The sequence below is a fragment of the Nomascus leucogenys genome, chromosome X, assembly GCF_006542625.1.
Source record: "Nomascus leucogenys isolate Asia chromosome X, Asia_NLE_v1, whole genome shotgun sequence".
In the NCBI taxonomy this organism is placed as follows: Eukaryota; Metazoa; Chordata; class Mammalia; order Primates; family Hylobatidae; genus Nomascus; species Nomascus leucogenys.
Window position 1 is genome coordinate 60011449 of NC_044406.1, and position 16246 is coordinate 60027694.

Here is a 16246-nt window from a genome sequence, read left to right on the forward strand (position 1 = left end):
TCATGACCAGTAGGATTTATCTCAGGGATGCAAGGATGGTTCAACATACACGAATAAATCAATACAGTATGTCATATCAATAAAATGAAGGACAAAAACCATACAATAATTTCAATTGATACTGAAGAAGCATTTGATAAAATTCAACATCCCTTCAGGATAAAAACCCTCAAAAATCTGGGTATAGAAAAAGCATGACCCTGCCCAAGGCCTGTTCCATTCTCAGTGAAAGTAAACACCAATTTAGCCATGTGTCTGTTTAGGATCCCTAATATTCATAAGACACTGTCAACTCCAATTTCAGCTTGATTGTATAGCATATTGGTCTACATTGATCTGACTAGATGATGATTTGTACATTATAATTACTTCTCAGAGAATGGCAATTCCAGCTTTATAGTCTGCAATTCAATTATTTTTTTTTTGAGACAGAGTCTCACTCTGTTGCCCAGGCTGGAGTTCAGTGGTGCAATCTCGGCTCACTGAAACCTCTGCCTACCAGGTTCAAGCAATTCTCGTGCCTCAGCCTCCTGAGTAGCTGGGATTACAGGTGCGTGCCACCACACCTGGCTAATTTTTGTATTTTTTAGTAGAGGCAGGGTTTCACCATATTGGCCAGAATGGTCTTGAACTCCTGACGTCAAGTGATCCACCAGCCTCGGCCTTCCAAAGTGCTGGGATTACAGGCATGAGCCACTGTGCCCGGCCATAGTCTGTAATTCTTACATACATCTTTGTGACAAGACAGTGTTCATAGAGGATTGCCTGAAGAACATGCAGTCCATCTTTTCCTCTAGGTTGGTCACTGTGAACCACTCTTTTCCACCCAAACACCCTACCTTCTGAATCCGTGGCTCACCACAGCAGTGATTATTAGAAGAATTTTAAACTTTTTCACTCATTTGTATCTGGAATTTTTATGCAAGAACTCACACTGATACCTTACAAACTCAAATTTGACTCTTGCTTGTCTATAAACCAATCAAAAGAACAAACTAAAAAGGTTCTTAGGTCTGTAGATCTCATGAAGATAGAGAGTAGACTGGTGAGTATCAGAGGACAGGAAGGGTAGGAGGAGGGAGGATGAAGAAGAAAAAACAGTTTCCTCCATAAAAAGAGTTATTAGGTTTAGGAAAAGTCAATGTAGTTTAATAGAAGGAAAACTCTCTGAAGAATCAGAATAGAGGAATCCCTCTGGAAAAAAGCATTTACAGTGAGAAACACAAGGTTTTAGAACTTGGCTGATATAAGATGACAATGTGATTAAAATGTGGCTGCAATGAAATACAAATGATAATGAAGGACAAAAATTATTCATAGCCTAATAATAAAAGAATACTTCTTTTTTTCTTTTTTTTTTTTTTTAAAGAATACTTCTTTAAGCTAATAAAGATCTATTGTGATGTGCTGGTAAATAATGAACAGGTCGACAGAGAAGGTGGGGAGTGCTGATTTTGGCATTTGTCAATTTCCATGTGAATCAACCATGGCTGATTTGAAGTGATCAACATAATGTCAATGAATGTGAAGTTGGGAAAATATGTGTACGGTTACACCTTTTGAGCAGGCACCAGCTGCCTCCAACACGCCACTGAGTCAATCTCAAATAATCAGCTCATATCACCATTAATGGTGCAATACTAGAAGCTTATGATCAGAAGCCAGAAAAGGATGTCTGCTATCACTAGTACTACTTATCATTTGGTCAGAGTGTCTAGAACAATGATTCTCAAACACAGCTTCTAGAAACATCTGAGAAGCTTTTAAAAGTGACAATACCCACGTTCCCCCTACGTCAGGTAAACCAGAATCTCTGATTCAGGTGAGTCCTGATACTTTTTAAAAAACTCTTCACCGAGTTTAATGAACAGCAAAGGTGGTGAGGAACTGGGTTCTCAATGTAATTTTAAAAAGAAACAAAAACAGAAAAGTTAAACCTATTGGAAAGAAGATAGAATAATCATTATTTACCTATCATATAACTGTCTAACTGAAAAATGCAAGAGAAATTACTGATACTTTTTTTTTTTTTCCAGAAAAGGTCACTCAGGCTGCACTCTGTCACTCAGGCTGCAGTGTAATGGTGTGGTCATGGCTCACTGCAGCCTCAAACTCATGGGCTCAAGGGCCCCTCCTTCCTCTGCTTCCCGAGTAGATAGGACTATAGGCCCGCACCACCATGCCCAGTAATTTTTGTATTTTTTATTTTTGTAGAGATGGGGTCTCATTATGTTGCCCAGGCTGGTCCAGAACTCCTGGGCTCAGGCGATCCTCTCGCACTGGCTTCACAAAGTGCTGGGATTACAAGCATGAGCCACCATGCTTAGACCTATTGATAATGTTTTTAACATTAACAAGAAAGCTTGTTAAAATTCCTGGTCAGTGAATGAAGATATAAAAATCAAAAGCATCCTATATATTAGTAATAGACACTTCAAAATTGTAATAGAAAAAACAGTTGCACTGTATGTGTGTGGGAGAGAGAGAGAGAGAGTGATTAAGTCTCATAATGAATATAAATAAAAGTATTACACACACAAAAAGACTTCCATAAATGAAAAACAAAATTTTGTGATCCTGGATAGAAAGACTAAATATTGCATGTTGTCAACTTCATTCCAATTGATTAATAGATTTAGTATAATTGTAATCAAAATGCCAACAAGCTAATTTTCTGGAATGTGATAAAATAATTCTAAAGTTTACATGGAATAATAAACTAGCAAAATGAGTGAAACATTTTTTAAACAGAATAATTATGGAAGGTTTGTGCTACTCAAAAGGAAAATGATTATGTGGCATAGTCATAATAGTATAAGAATAGTTAGGCCAGTGGAAAAAATGAAAGCTCAGGATAAGACCATCGTATAAATGTAAGAACTTAATGTACAATAAAAGCAGCATTTTAAATTGGTGGAAAAAAAGCAGAATTGTTCAAAAAATGGAGCATAGACAATTAACTATTTGGGAAAAAAATAAGTTAGATCTCTATTTCACAACCAAACAACATATTCAATTTTAAGTGCATGGAGGAGATAAAATGTAAAATACAACCACTAAATAATACAAATAAAACATAAGTGAATTTTAATAGGTTATTGGGTTAAGGAATGACTTTCTAAACATATGGAGAAAATAAAGCTTTAAATGCACCCTGGAGCATGCCATGTATATACAGCAAGGGTGACAAGCTCTAAAAACTAGCACAGAGATGACCACTTAAGAGCTGCACTGAGGTCATGATTTGGTAGGGTATGCATTAAACTTTGCATCTCAAAAATAAGTCTACAGTCAGGTACCAAATTGCATGAGAGTCACTTGGGCAGATGTTTAAAATGCAGCTCTCTGGATCCCAATGCAAGAGATTAATTCATTGGGTCCATGATGAGGCCTGGCAGTTTGCATTTAAAAAAATAATAATGTCTCAAAAGTGATTCTAGGATGAGGGTGGTTTGTGGAATTACTGTCTAAATATTGCTAAGCCATCTACCATGTAATGTGATGAATAACAAGATTGAAAGTAAAAATAATCATAGAAAATATATTGGTAAAGATTCTAACCACCACTCTCAAATGAGAACACAATGCTATTTTTACATTCAGAGGCAAACCAAACAAAACAACTATAGAAAGTTACAATGGCTCACCTAAAGTACACAGATCATGTCAGAGTGTCTCAATTAATTCAGGAAATGGTAGATAATATAATATTACTGAGAAAAATCTAGTTGCATGAATAGGAAGCCCAGCTTTGATTAACTGCAGTTAATAAAACAGATCAAGTGAGAGGAAAAACAAGCGACTAACAGAAAGCGTAGGCAGAAATAAGCCCACCATGCTCTGACATAAGCCACGAAAGCAGTAATGACTAATGTGAGGATTGATTAGTTTCTCCAAGTTAAGGTCCTGCCAGTTGTATTTTAGGCTCTTAAACATCACCCCTCTTCTTCAATTATAAAACCCAGGGATGCCAGACTAAAGGACAGCTGAAAGAAAGGCCATTTGTTCTTTTGTTATTGCTGAATATAAGACAAGTGGGTGTCCTAAGTAAAGAAAATCCAACCACAGAATAACAAATGTTATAATCTGTGGAGATGGAAGATCTCCAAATACTTAATAACTAATATTGGCACAAAGTTCTATCACTCAACAGAGATGCTGGCTGTAAACACCAGAAATAGCCACACTGGTACCTACTAGCTATTTCAGGCCAGGCTCATGATATATATGTAAAAGAGAAAGGTGCTAACTGAAAAAAGGATGGAGGCTACCCTAGTTAGCAGCTTAATATAAATCTATATGCCAATTGATTCTCCCTGTATTCAAACTATGTCAAGATTATTAATAATATTTATAACCTTGAGGCAAAAATTATATTTTGGCAAATCTACCCAAAGTATGTAGTGGAATTAACTTATGCACAAATATGTCATCACATAAAAGGAAAAAACTAACATGCTAAAGAGGGAAATTATTGGAAAAATTTGATATTTTTTGTATCATATAGCCATTAAAATATTTACAAAGTATTTTTAACCATATGGAAAATATTATGTTAAGACAATGGTGACTATGTAAATCAAAATTTCCAAACATATCCTCCACAAAACAATATAGAGCCACCAGAACAACATAAAAGTACATAAAGCCATGCCCTTCACATAACAAAAAGAAAGAAAACACCCATATAATAAAATACTTAAATATTAAATTGTAAGTAGAAAAAAAAGGGAAATCCCAGCAAGATATCACTCATATTCCATCTACAAGTCTTTCCAGGAGCAAGGACAATGCTGAAACAGGAGTGTTAATGAGAAAAGAAGGGGCTAGTAGCCTAAGATTAATGTGAAATCACAACCAGAAAGACAAAGTCCACACAAAGCATAAAAATAATGACAAACTGGTAGATTCGAGCCTCGGGGAAGAGCTTTCTATGCAGTCTTCAAAAGGCAGACTTTGAAAGGTATCATTTGTAAGAGAGAAGATGGCAAAAAATAAGGGAGAGATACCCTGTGAAGTCTGGGAGTTTAAAGGAATGTGAAGCAAAAGAGGAAAATTTAGGAATGGTCAAAAGTCTACCAGGCAAATGGAATCAATATCAGATAAAATAGATTTCAAGCCAAAAAGCATTAAATTAAACAAAGAACACTTATTTATTTATTTATTTATTGAGAGAGCGTTTTGCTCTGTGGCCTAGGCTGGAGTGCAGTGGTGCAATCTCAGCTCACTGCAACCTCCGCCTCCCAGGTTCAAGCGATTCTCGTGCCTCAGCCTCCCGAGTAGCTGGGACTACAGGCGCCCACCACACCCCACTAATTTTTGTATTTTTAGTGGAGACGGGGTTTCACCGTGTAGGCCAGGCTATTCTTGAACTCCTGGCCTCAAGTGATCCGCCCACCTCGGCCTCCCAAAGTGCTGGGATTACAGGCATAAGCCACTGTGCCCAGCCACAAAGAACACTTTAAATGCTAAAAGCCATTCTCCAAATAAAGATATGGCAATTATGAATATCTGTGCATCAAGTAATACAGACACCACCTTTATAAAGCAAAAATACAGGAGATGTATATAAAAGCACACTAAAAATAAGAAACTTTAACATATTTTCATTAAACAACAAATCAAGTGGATAAACAATAAAGATGTAGAAGACTTAAATAACAATCTTACAGGTATACATCATATTTTATGTCCTGGTAATAGAGACTATACTTCTCAGTTGCACATGAAATACTTATAAAAAGTGATCATATATTAGGTTACGAAGAAAACATCAGTAAGTTCATAAAGTTGACATGTTATAAACATTGTCTAATAATAATACTACGATAAAGCTAGAAATCACTTTTTAAGTCCGTTCCACATGGAAAATTATAAGCTTTCTCTTAAATAATTCTTTAAAGAAAGAAATGCAAATTAAAATCACAGAATGTCTTTAAAACATGATCATGAAAACACTACATATCAAAATCTGTGGGATACATTTAATGAGGCGATTAGAGGAAAATTCACTAATTTAAACATGTTCATCAATAAAAAATAAAAAAATGAATTACATTCTTAGCTAAAAAGGCGAAAGAAAACAAAGCAAACGAAAAGAAAGGAAAATAGTAACATAAGAGCAGAAATTAATGAGGTAGAGAAAAAGATATCTAATGTTAAATCAAAACCACAATTTTTTGAAAAAATTAACAAAGTAGACAAGCCATAACCTAACCTTATCAAAAAAGAAGAAATATACAAGGAAGTATAAATATACCAGGGGTGACAAATAAATTTAAATGCCAGGAGAATTCACCAATACAGAATTTACAAATAATAAGGATTGGCTTTGGATCTCAATAGAAAAAGAAACAATAGGGCTTGGCTGGCAAGCCCCACTGAGGAGCCAGAGCTTGGGCCGCGCTTACCCCTGTGTCCGCTCCCGGTCCCTGGCCCCTCAGCGACCTGGCGAACCAGGCGACGCTGAAGCGGCCCATGGACTTCGGTACGAAGCTGCTGAGTCCCTGCTTCCCCGAAGCAGCGGCGCTGCGCCCCTCTGCCCGGCCCCACTCCCGGCCTCAGGCCCCCGGACGCCAAGCCGCCGCCGCTTCAGACGCAGACCCTACCGCCAACTCTGCAGCAGCCCGCCCCACCAGGCAGCAAGCGGCGCCTTACAATTCCGGAGAAAATTTTTTCAGAACATAAAACTAGAATACAGTCGTTATCAGAGGTGAAGACATTTAGAAATTGTTCTTAATCAGAGTGAAGCTTGTGCTTCAGAAAGTCAACCTCACTCCTCAGCACTCATAGCACCTAGCTCTCCAGGTTCCTCATGGATGAAGAAGGACCAGCCCACATTTACCCTCTGACAAATTGGAATAATACGTGAGCATGTCTTAGACTATGAAGATAAGATTCAGGAGGAGTAAGAGCAAATCCTCAATACCAAACTAGCAGAACAATATAAATGAATCTTTTGTGAAATTCACACATGGTCAGATTATGCAACGGTATGGGACAAGGCCAACAAGCCATGTGTCCTGAAGCTTTGTTATGTATCTGGGTAACAGGTTTAACCTCAAGAGATGCCTGCCGTACACTTTTTGCAACTGGTTTGACAACACATTTCAGCTTCAATTTTGCATCCTGAGAACACTTAAACGTTTCTGCAGGTCCATTTTATACAACTTGAAAGACCTTAAAACTTTAATTGCCACAAGCATATCTTCCTTTTCTGCTCATCCAGTAAACAGCTGTGCCCTACTGTGATAGATTTTCCAAACAAAAATACTTGGAGAAGCAGTTTAGCAAAATATGCCTTCAGTGGCACTCAACAAATGGAGCTTCCCCAAGCACAGCTCTGTAAGAAGTGTGTATGAGAGTGTGTGTATGTATATTTCAAGTTATTATTTGTATAGTACAATTTTTTTTTTTATCTTGGGGATTCTGGCTGTGTTTGATTCATGACAATTATGGTTAAAAACATTTGCTTGGCCGGGTGCTGTGGCTCACGCTTGTAATCCCAGCACTTTGAGAGGCGGACGTGCTTGGATCACCTGAGGTCGGAAGTTTGAGACCAGCCTGGCCAATATGGTGAAATCCTGTCTCTACTAAAAATACAAAAATTGGCTGGGAATGGTGGCAGGCACCTGTAGTCCCAGCTACTCAGGAGGCTGAGGCAGGAGAATCACTTGAACCAGGGAGGCAGAGGTTGCAATGAGCCAAGATCGCATCATTGTACTCCAGCCTGGGTGACAGAGTGAGACTCTGTCTCAAAAAAAATAAATAAAAACAGAAAACCAAAAAAAATTTGCTTGTTCTACAGAAGATCACTTACGTTTTGTGACCATATAAGTTGCAACAGTGGATTGTTTTTATGTGTAGGTTTTACTGTTAAATACAGGGACTGTTTCCAGGCACAGAATATGAATCATAAGTTAGGATGGACATTAGCTGTGATTATGATAATACAGCAAAGGTCTGTGGTCCTAGATCTACAAATGTGTGGTGAGAAATTAGAACAAACTGGAGATGGGCCATTGACACATGGACTCTGCCTAAGCGTGTTAGAAAAATACTTTGACTCCAAGCCTTAAAATACTCACATGGGGTCGGCGCTCACCTCATTCACACAATCATAGAGCTCCCTGGACACTGAACCTCTAAAGGGAAAAGGTCTGCCCTGGAGCAGAAGGATCAGGGTTTGCTTGAGAGCGTAACAGGTAAGCTCAGAGCTGGGCCTGGGCCAGGGCCAGGGCCCCGGCAGCACTGCTACTTGGGAGGAGCCACTTCACCTTTGTGCCAGTTATTAAAAATAGAATTTGGCTCCTTTGGTGAGGTTCTCCCAAATTCATTTGAGGTGTCCATGGTCAACTGCTTGAGCTGTTTTGGCAACCCCCTGCCCGAAGTCGAATATAGGCTGTTCACCTTGTTTCCAAGACTGACGAACAGAAAGTAGCCTCTGCTTTGAGCAGGTAGAAGTATACATTTATTTTTTTACTGTGACTTGCTCAGGACCATATTTTACAAAATGCCTTGTTTCCTTTATTGTTTCTGGAAAGGAAAAGTTCTATTTATATTCTTTTAGTTTGAATATAGAATAGTTTTTTCAATCAGGGCTTATTTTGAAAAAATCTGAGTTTAATTCAAATGCATGCCAATACCTTACAAAGTAAGGTAATACTCAGAGACAGTTGTTCTGATCAGATGGCTTAGAGAAATTTCTGGAAGATTCACGTTTGAAGATTCCTTATTAATGAATGTCTTTGACTTAAATCTAACCAAAAACTGCAACATTATTCTTTGTACATTTTCATTACATAGTGTTAACAAGCTTAGTTGCAAACAAATAAAAATACTTAAGCTATTTGTTTACCTTGCCTTCTTAAAAAAATAAACAATAAGGAAGCCAGTGAAAGTAAAGTGGAAAAAAGAAGGGAGAGTATTAAAAATGATGAGACCAAGAGAGAGAATAGGGTATTGGACAGGGGAGCGGGGGCTATTATATAGGGCTTTTGGGCTATTGGAAGGACTTTTGCTTTTACTATGAATGAAATGAGAAACCACTGGTGAGTTTTAAACAGAGGAATGGTCTGCTCTGACTTGACCTGAATACAGAAGGACAGTCTAGCTGCTGTGTAGACAACAGTAAGAGCGTTAACTGGGACAGCAGAGAAAAGAGACACATAAAAGGTCTATTGCAATAACATGGAACAAAAATGGCTGTGGCGTAAATTTTAGTAAAACTGGTGGAGATGACTAGAAGTGGTCAGATTATGTATATAATTTGAAATAAGAGCCTACAGAATTTGTTGATAGATTAGCTGTCAAAAATCATACATGACTAAAGTTTTTAGTCTGAGAGAGTAGAAGAAACTGAAATGGAGAAGCTTATGGATGGAGTAGGCCTGGAGGGAAAGATCAACAGTTCATTTTGGACGTGAACTATTTGGAAATGTCTTTGGAACTGTCTAATAGATGGTTTGAAAATGTCTAATAGAAATTCAGTGAAGGTGTCAAATAAGAAATTACATACATAAGTCTGAAGGTCAAGGGAAAGATCTGAGCTGGAGAGATAAATCTGAGAGTCATTCCTTCCTTTAACAAATATGTATTGAGTGTCATCCCTAAGTTACGTGTTGTGCTGGAATCTGTGCTGTCCAATAGGGCCACTACTGGCTACACATGGTAATTCAAATTTTAATTAAATTAAATATTATTAAATATATAGTTCCTTATTCTAACTAGCCATATTTCAAAAGCTCATAGCCACATGTGCCTAGTGCTTCTCAATATTGGACAGAATATATAAGGAGCATTTCCATCAGCACAGAAAGTTCTCTTAGACTGTGCTATGTTGGGTTCTATGGGCCAAGATATATGTGTGTGTGTGTGTGTGTATAACAAAGAAACAAAGGCAAGTATAACAAGTCACAATTTCAGTAGTAAAAATGGCAGTGTTTAAGAGCACAGATACTAGTATCAAAATATCTTTTTTTTTTTTTTTTTTTTTTTTTTTTTGAGATGGAGTCTTGCACTGTCACCCAGGCTGCAATGCAGTGGCGTGATCTCGGCTCACTGCAAGCTCTGCCTCCCAAGTTCACGCCATTCTCCTGCCTCAGCTCCTGAGTAGCTGGGACTACAGGTGCCCACCACCACACCCGGCTAATTTTTTGTATTTTTAGTAGAGACGGGGTTTCACCGTGTTAGCCAGGATGGTCTCAATCTCCTGACCTCGTGATCCGCCCGCCTCAGCCTCCCAAAGTGCTGGGATTACAGGTGTGAGCCACTGTGCCTGGCCTAGTGTCAAAATATCTAAATTCAAATTCAGGGTCTACTTTTTGAAATTTACTTAAATTTTGTGCATTACTTTCTTCATCTGTAAAATAGAATAATAATAAAACCTAACTCATAAACATGATGTGAGGTTTAAATAAGCAAAAATTTACAAAGTGCTTATTATAAACCATGGCATATAGTATCAGTGGTATGTTTCTGTGTTGTGATTAAACCACAGTGACAAATTTATTGGTTATAGTATTTTGAATAAGAAGTTAGATGGACAAGTAAATATGTGTAAAAATATTTTTGCTGTACATAAAGTTCTTGAATACTATATGTACTATGAATATGAGGAAGTGCATATGGGAAGAGTGATACAATATGAGGCAGGATGGGCCAAGATGTTACAGCGACTTCTGCATTTGCCAGGACCAACTCTGCCAATTTACACTGTATTAGCAAAACATAACAGCAATCTTTTATACAATGAATGGTTATAGGTAATATTAAATGAGCCTGTATCAACAAAAACATGAGTTAAATCATAGGAAAGGAAATACGAGGGGTTGATTTATGAGGAGCATTTTATATGTCTGCTTTGGCAACACATATATAAAGAGCATCTTAGAATCTGAACTTGCATTTCTTTACCTGAAAAAGCCTGGGTAAAGACATGTTGGGCTTGTGGCCCATCTGCCAACTCTACTCAACAATATGGGGACCTTGGAAGATATAGATCAACAAATCTGTATCTATCTCTATCCCCATATATAATACACAATAATAAATGTAATTATTTTTCTGAAAACCCGAAAAAACAATGACTCCTATCTCAAAGTCAAGTATTTCTGGCCCAACCTGACATGGATGGATAAAATATATTAGCCAAGAGAAAAATGAAATCATCAGAGAAGGCTGAGAAAGTTGCTTGAGCTCTGACTAAAGGCTCTTTGAAGTCAGACCTTCCTAAGCACATTCCATCTAAACTACTCCATGAGCTAAACCTGCTGTTGGTTTGATTAAGACTAGAACTGACATCTTGTAAAGGATTACTATAATTATATATTGTTTGGCTAGTTGGGCATGTATGTATGTATCTGTGTGTATATGAGTGAAATAGTTGTGCATTAGAAAACTTTAAAAATCGGGATTCTGTATTCTTTAATTCCCTAGTGTCACATCTGTAGAAGTTATATTGACTTATTAAATTAGAAAGGATATGAGTACCATTTTATTAATGACCTAATCTCTTCTCCCCTGTGCACAGGCCTACCACCTCTCAAGTGCAGTATAGAAAGGTATACTTTTCCATGAATGCCTTCTGTGTCAGATCTAAGGAGGAGACACACATACAATATTATTTTTTTTCACAGAGAAACTATCAAACTTGACAAAAATGATGTCCAGATTATCATGGGTCACCCCATTAGGTCCTAATTCTGAAAATATCTATCTCATATTGATTAAAATACCAAGAACCTTGGCCAGATCCCAAGGACAGATCATATAACAACATGAGGTTGGTGGGCATGTCTACACAGTCCCCAGGCATGCTGCTAATCAATTCACTTCCTTTTTGTTGGTAGCTGGCTGATAGCCTCAACTCTCCATAGATGTGTTAAGTGGAAACCAGCATAAATTACATGATCTTCGCATCACTCAGTTGGAAGAGAGGTTGTAAGAGGAATACTATTTAGCTTTGACTTTGAAAATGCATGTGGTGTGTATCTATGGGCACATACACATGTATATTTCAAGGAAGAGGGGTACAGAAACAAAAAGGCAATGTGATATATGAGTTTGCTAATAAGAAATCCAGATAGACACTAAATCCTGTTTATAAAATAGTAGTGCTATGAAAAACATAAAAGAGCTGAACAACACAAGTTCATGTATTGTATGACTATATGGGCTGCTACATATGGCCACACGGACTACTCATTGTACAGCACCATAAAAAGTATCATTCAAAAGCCTACAAGATAAACAGTGAACCCTGGCATAGAACAATACGGCAGCCCTGGCTATACCATACAAGACAATGGAGAAATAAAAATACAGTACCATAATAGTTAATGTACACTGAATACCTACTCAAAGACAGACACTGTTCAAAATGCTCTACACACATTGAATTTGGTTATTCCTCACAACAGTACTATGATTTACATGCTACTATGATCCACAATCTACAAATAAGGAGAAATGCAGTGAGTTTGATAGGACTTGCCCAAGGTCATACAGCTACTAAGTTGTGGAGCTGGGATACAAACCCAGATAGTCTGACTATAGAGCCCGTGTACTTAAAAACTATGTTGTAAACAAAACAAAACAAACAAATGAAAAATAACCAGGAACTTACCTGGCTTATCCGTAAAATTAAAACTGAATACCACCTCTAAAGTATTTTTGCCTAAAAATTAAACCTACAACTGATTAAGCGTCTAGATCAAAATACCAATGTATAGAAAAAACAGTCACCAGAGTATATTTGGTAACAGAATCAGAAGAATGTGGAATAATTCTACAGAATAAACAACCCAGTTATTTCCACAAATAAATGTGGAAAAAAAGTGAGGGGAGCTATAGATTAACAGAGGCTCGAGACTTAACAAAATGCAATGTGTGGACCTTGTTTGGATCCTGATTCAAACAACCAAACTGTAAAAGAAAAGAAAATAAATCATTGAAAAATTTTAAATGTAATGATATTAAGGAATTATTTTTGCTTTTTAGTGAGGAAATGGTATTATGGCTATATGTTTTTTAAAAGAGGCACTATCTTTTAGTTATGATGTCTGAAATCCACTTCAAAATAATCCAAGAAAGTGGGTGGGAGTAGAGCTAAACAAAATTGGTTATTTATGATGGATACCACGAGGTTCTTTATATTGTCCTCTTCCATATACATTTTAGATTTTACATACTAAAAAGTTATTTTTTAAAAATACTGGAGCTAGAGAAACTGGTAACTATGGTTGCTTCCTGGGATGGCCATGGGGTGGCTGGGAGCCAGGTGTAAAAAGTAGACTTTCTTTTTATTGTTTACCTTTTGTACTTTTTAAATTTTGTGCTAAGTACATTTATAATCTATACAAAATTAATTAAATTTACTAAACAAATGCAAAGTTCAATGTGGGCAAGGCCCTACCAAGAGAGTGCATGTTGGCTACCTGCAGTCCATTGGGGAGTTGGTTATAGATTCCAGCAGAGAATGCTAAGAAAACAGGTAGGGGACTAAGAAATCTCTAACCCAGACACCAACCTCTTAAGAACAACTTAACATAAGAAATGAAATAATAACAGCTTCACTGTAGGCTTGAGCAAGTGCCACCTGACACACATTCCCAGTGGAATCTTCCCTGGAGCTGTATCAAATAATCACTGAGTAAAGAGGGAAACTAAACCCTAAGGCAACTCCATTTAGACTTGCTATACATAATTCATTGAAAAGTTTGACAAAAACAGATGCAACATATTGGATCCAGGCAGTATGAAGAAAACCTCTGAGAAGTAAATGATGAAGGAGGCAAACCACCTTCAAGTAGTCAACCCAAACTGTTACTATACCCATACAGGGTCACTGGATACAGAGTCCTAAATGATCACCCAGAATGGCTCCTTCCTTATGTAACATGGAAACATTAAGAAATCTAGACACTACAGGAACAACAGAATGATCTGGCCTATGATTGGGCCATTTTATTTTATTTTATTTTATTTTTTCTTTTTTTTTATTATACTTTAGGTTTTAGGGTACGTGTGCACAATGTGCAGGTTTGTTACATATGTATCCATGTGCCATGTTGATTTCCTGCACCCATTAACTCGTCATTTAGCATTAGGTATATCTCCTACAAACAACCCCATCAAAAAGTGGGCAAAGGACATGAATAGACACTTCTCAAAAGAAGACATTTATGCAGCCAAAAAACACATGAAGAAATGCTCATCATCACTGGCCATCAGAGAAATGCAAATCAAAACCACAGTGAGATACCATCTCACACCAGTTAGAATGGCCATCATTAAAAAATCAGGAAACAACAGGTGCTGGAGAGGATGTGGAGAAATAGGAACACTTTTACACTGTTGGTGGGACTGTAAACTAGTTCAACCATTGTGGAAGTCAGTGTGGCGATTCCTCAGGGATCTAGAACTAGAAATACCATTTGACCCAGCCATCCCATTACTGGGTATATACCCAAAGGACTATAAATCAGGCTGCTATAAAGACACATGCACACGTATGTTTATTGTGGCACTATTCACAATAGCAAAGACTTGGAACCAACCCAAATGTCCAACAACGATAGACTGGATTAAGAAAATGTGGCACATATACACCATGGAATACTATGCAGCCATAAAAAATGATGAGTTCCTGTCCTTTGTAGGGACATGAATGAAACTGGAAAACATCATTCTCAGTAAACTATCGCAAGGACAAAAAACCAAACACTGCATGTTCTCACTCATAGGTGGGAACTGAACAATGAGAACTCATGGACACAGGAAGGGGAACATCACACTCCGGGGACTGTTGTGGGGTTGGGGGAGGGGGGAGGGACAGCATTAGGAGATTGGGCCATTTTATAATGCTAATGGTTAACACTATTTTAGAAGAGTCTATAATCAGAAAAGCAAAGACCATGTAGGATTTTGCTCATTTTTCTCTCCAGTAGTTACCACAATGCTTAGCACACAGTACATATCCAATAAAGATTTAACTGAAAGACTCAAGAGAGGCCGCCATAAGTAGAACCACTTGCAGGCCAGCATGAAGCAACCTGGTGAGGGTGATACAGAATGGCTGGGCTCCCAGCTAAACTCCACCCTCAAGCCTGGAACCTTGGCCATAAGTGAAAACAGCTGACCCCTGAAGGGCTGGGCTCCTGGCTAAACCTCACCTTCAAGCCTGGAACCTTGGCCCTAAGTGAAAACAGCTGACCCCATTTTTCCACCCAAATAATTGCCTTTTTGCCCTACCCCGCCCCCTATCCAGTGCCCATAAAAACTAGATCAGCTGGCAGGGAAAAAAAAAGAGCAACACAAGCGGCTGATGCAAGTGGTTGGGGATGCAAGCTGCTGAGCCTCAGGGATACATGTGGCTGAGCATCGAAGACTACTGATAGATGCAGCTAACTTCAGACAGTGAGCCTTCAGGGAAAGATCACCCTCTTCCCACACCATCCCCTTTCCAATTCCCCATCCTGCTGAAAGCCACTTTTATCGCCCAATAAATCCTCTGCGTACACTACCATTCAAATGGTTTGTGTGACCTGATTCTTCCTGGACACCAAACAAGAACTTGAGTGTCAAAAAGGGCAGGTGCAGGAGCCTGTCACTCTGACCCTTTACTGGGCTGTTAACACTTGGCCATCCACAGACTGCAGGCTGGGTGAAATGAGCCACTCCAGTTCCTGCCCACAAAGGGGGTAAAGGTCAAGGGAACAAATCCCATCTCAAGGGCAGGGAAGAAGAGAAGGACTACATGCAAACAAAACTTCTGTGTGTAAAGGTTACCAGTCAGACTTTGTAAACTTTCTTAAGCCTCAGCTACTTCAAATCTAAGATGCCTTTAATTATAAGTCCCATCATTATGATTTTTATAATACTAAGGAAAAAGATTCACCAATTATACTGTGAGATACCATGAAGTATAAGATGAATCCCAATTTAAGAGATGTTAAAATGTGGAAAAATGTATCTTAGAATCAATGAAATGTGATGTTTATGTTCACTTAGGCAGGCTCTTCCCAACTAGGTCTATAGTACCTTGGCCACAAAATATAAACTTTAAGTTGTTTTTTTTTAAAAAAAAAAAAAAAAGAAGTTTCATAGCTGGGCGCGGTGGCTCACGCTTGTAATCCCAGCACTTTGGGAGGCCGAGGCGGGTGGATCACGAGGTCAGGAGATCGAGACCACGGTGAAACCCCGTCTCTACTAAAAATACAAAAAAATTAGCCGGGCGTGGTGGCGG

General features: G+C 38.2%; 1 protein-coding gene and 1 pseudogene across 1 annotated transcript in view; one reads left to right on the forward strand and one right to left on the reverse strand.

The window, feature by feature from the left end:
• OPHN1 (oligophrenin 1) overlaps window positions 1-16246 on the reverse strand; it is a 385933-nt gene that overhangs the window by 83613 nt on the left and 286074 nt on the right. The gene's annotated exons all lie outside the window — the stretch shown is intronic.
• Window positions 775-7026, forward strand: LOC105738075 (annotated as a pseudogene).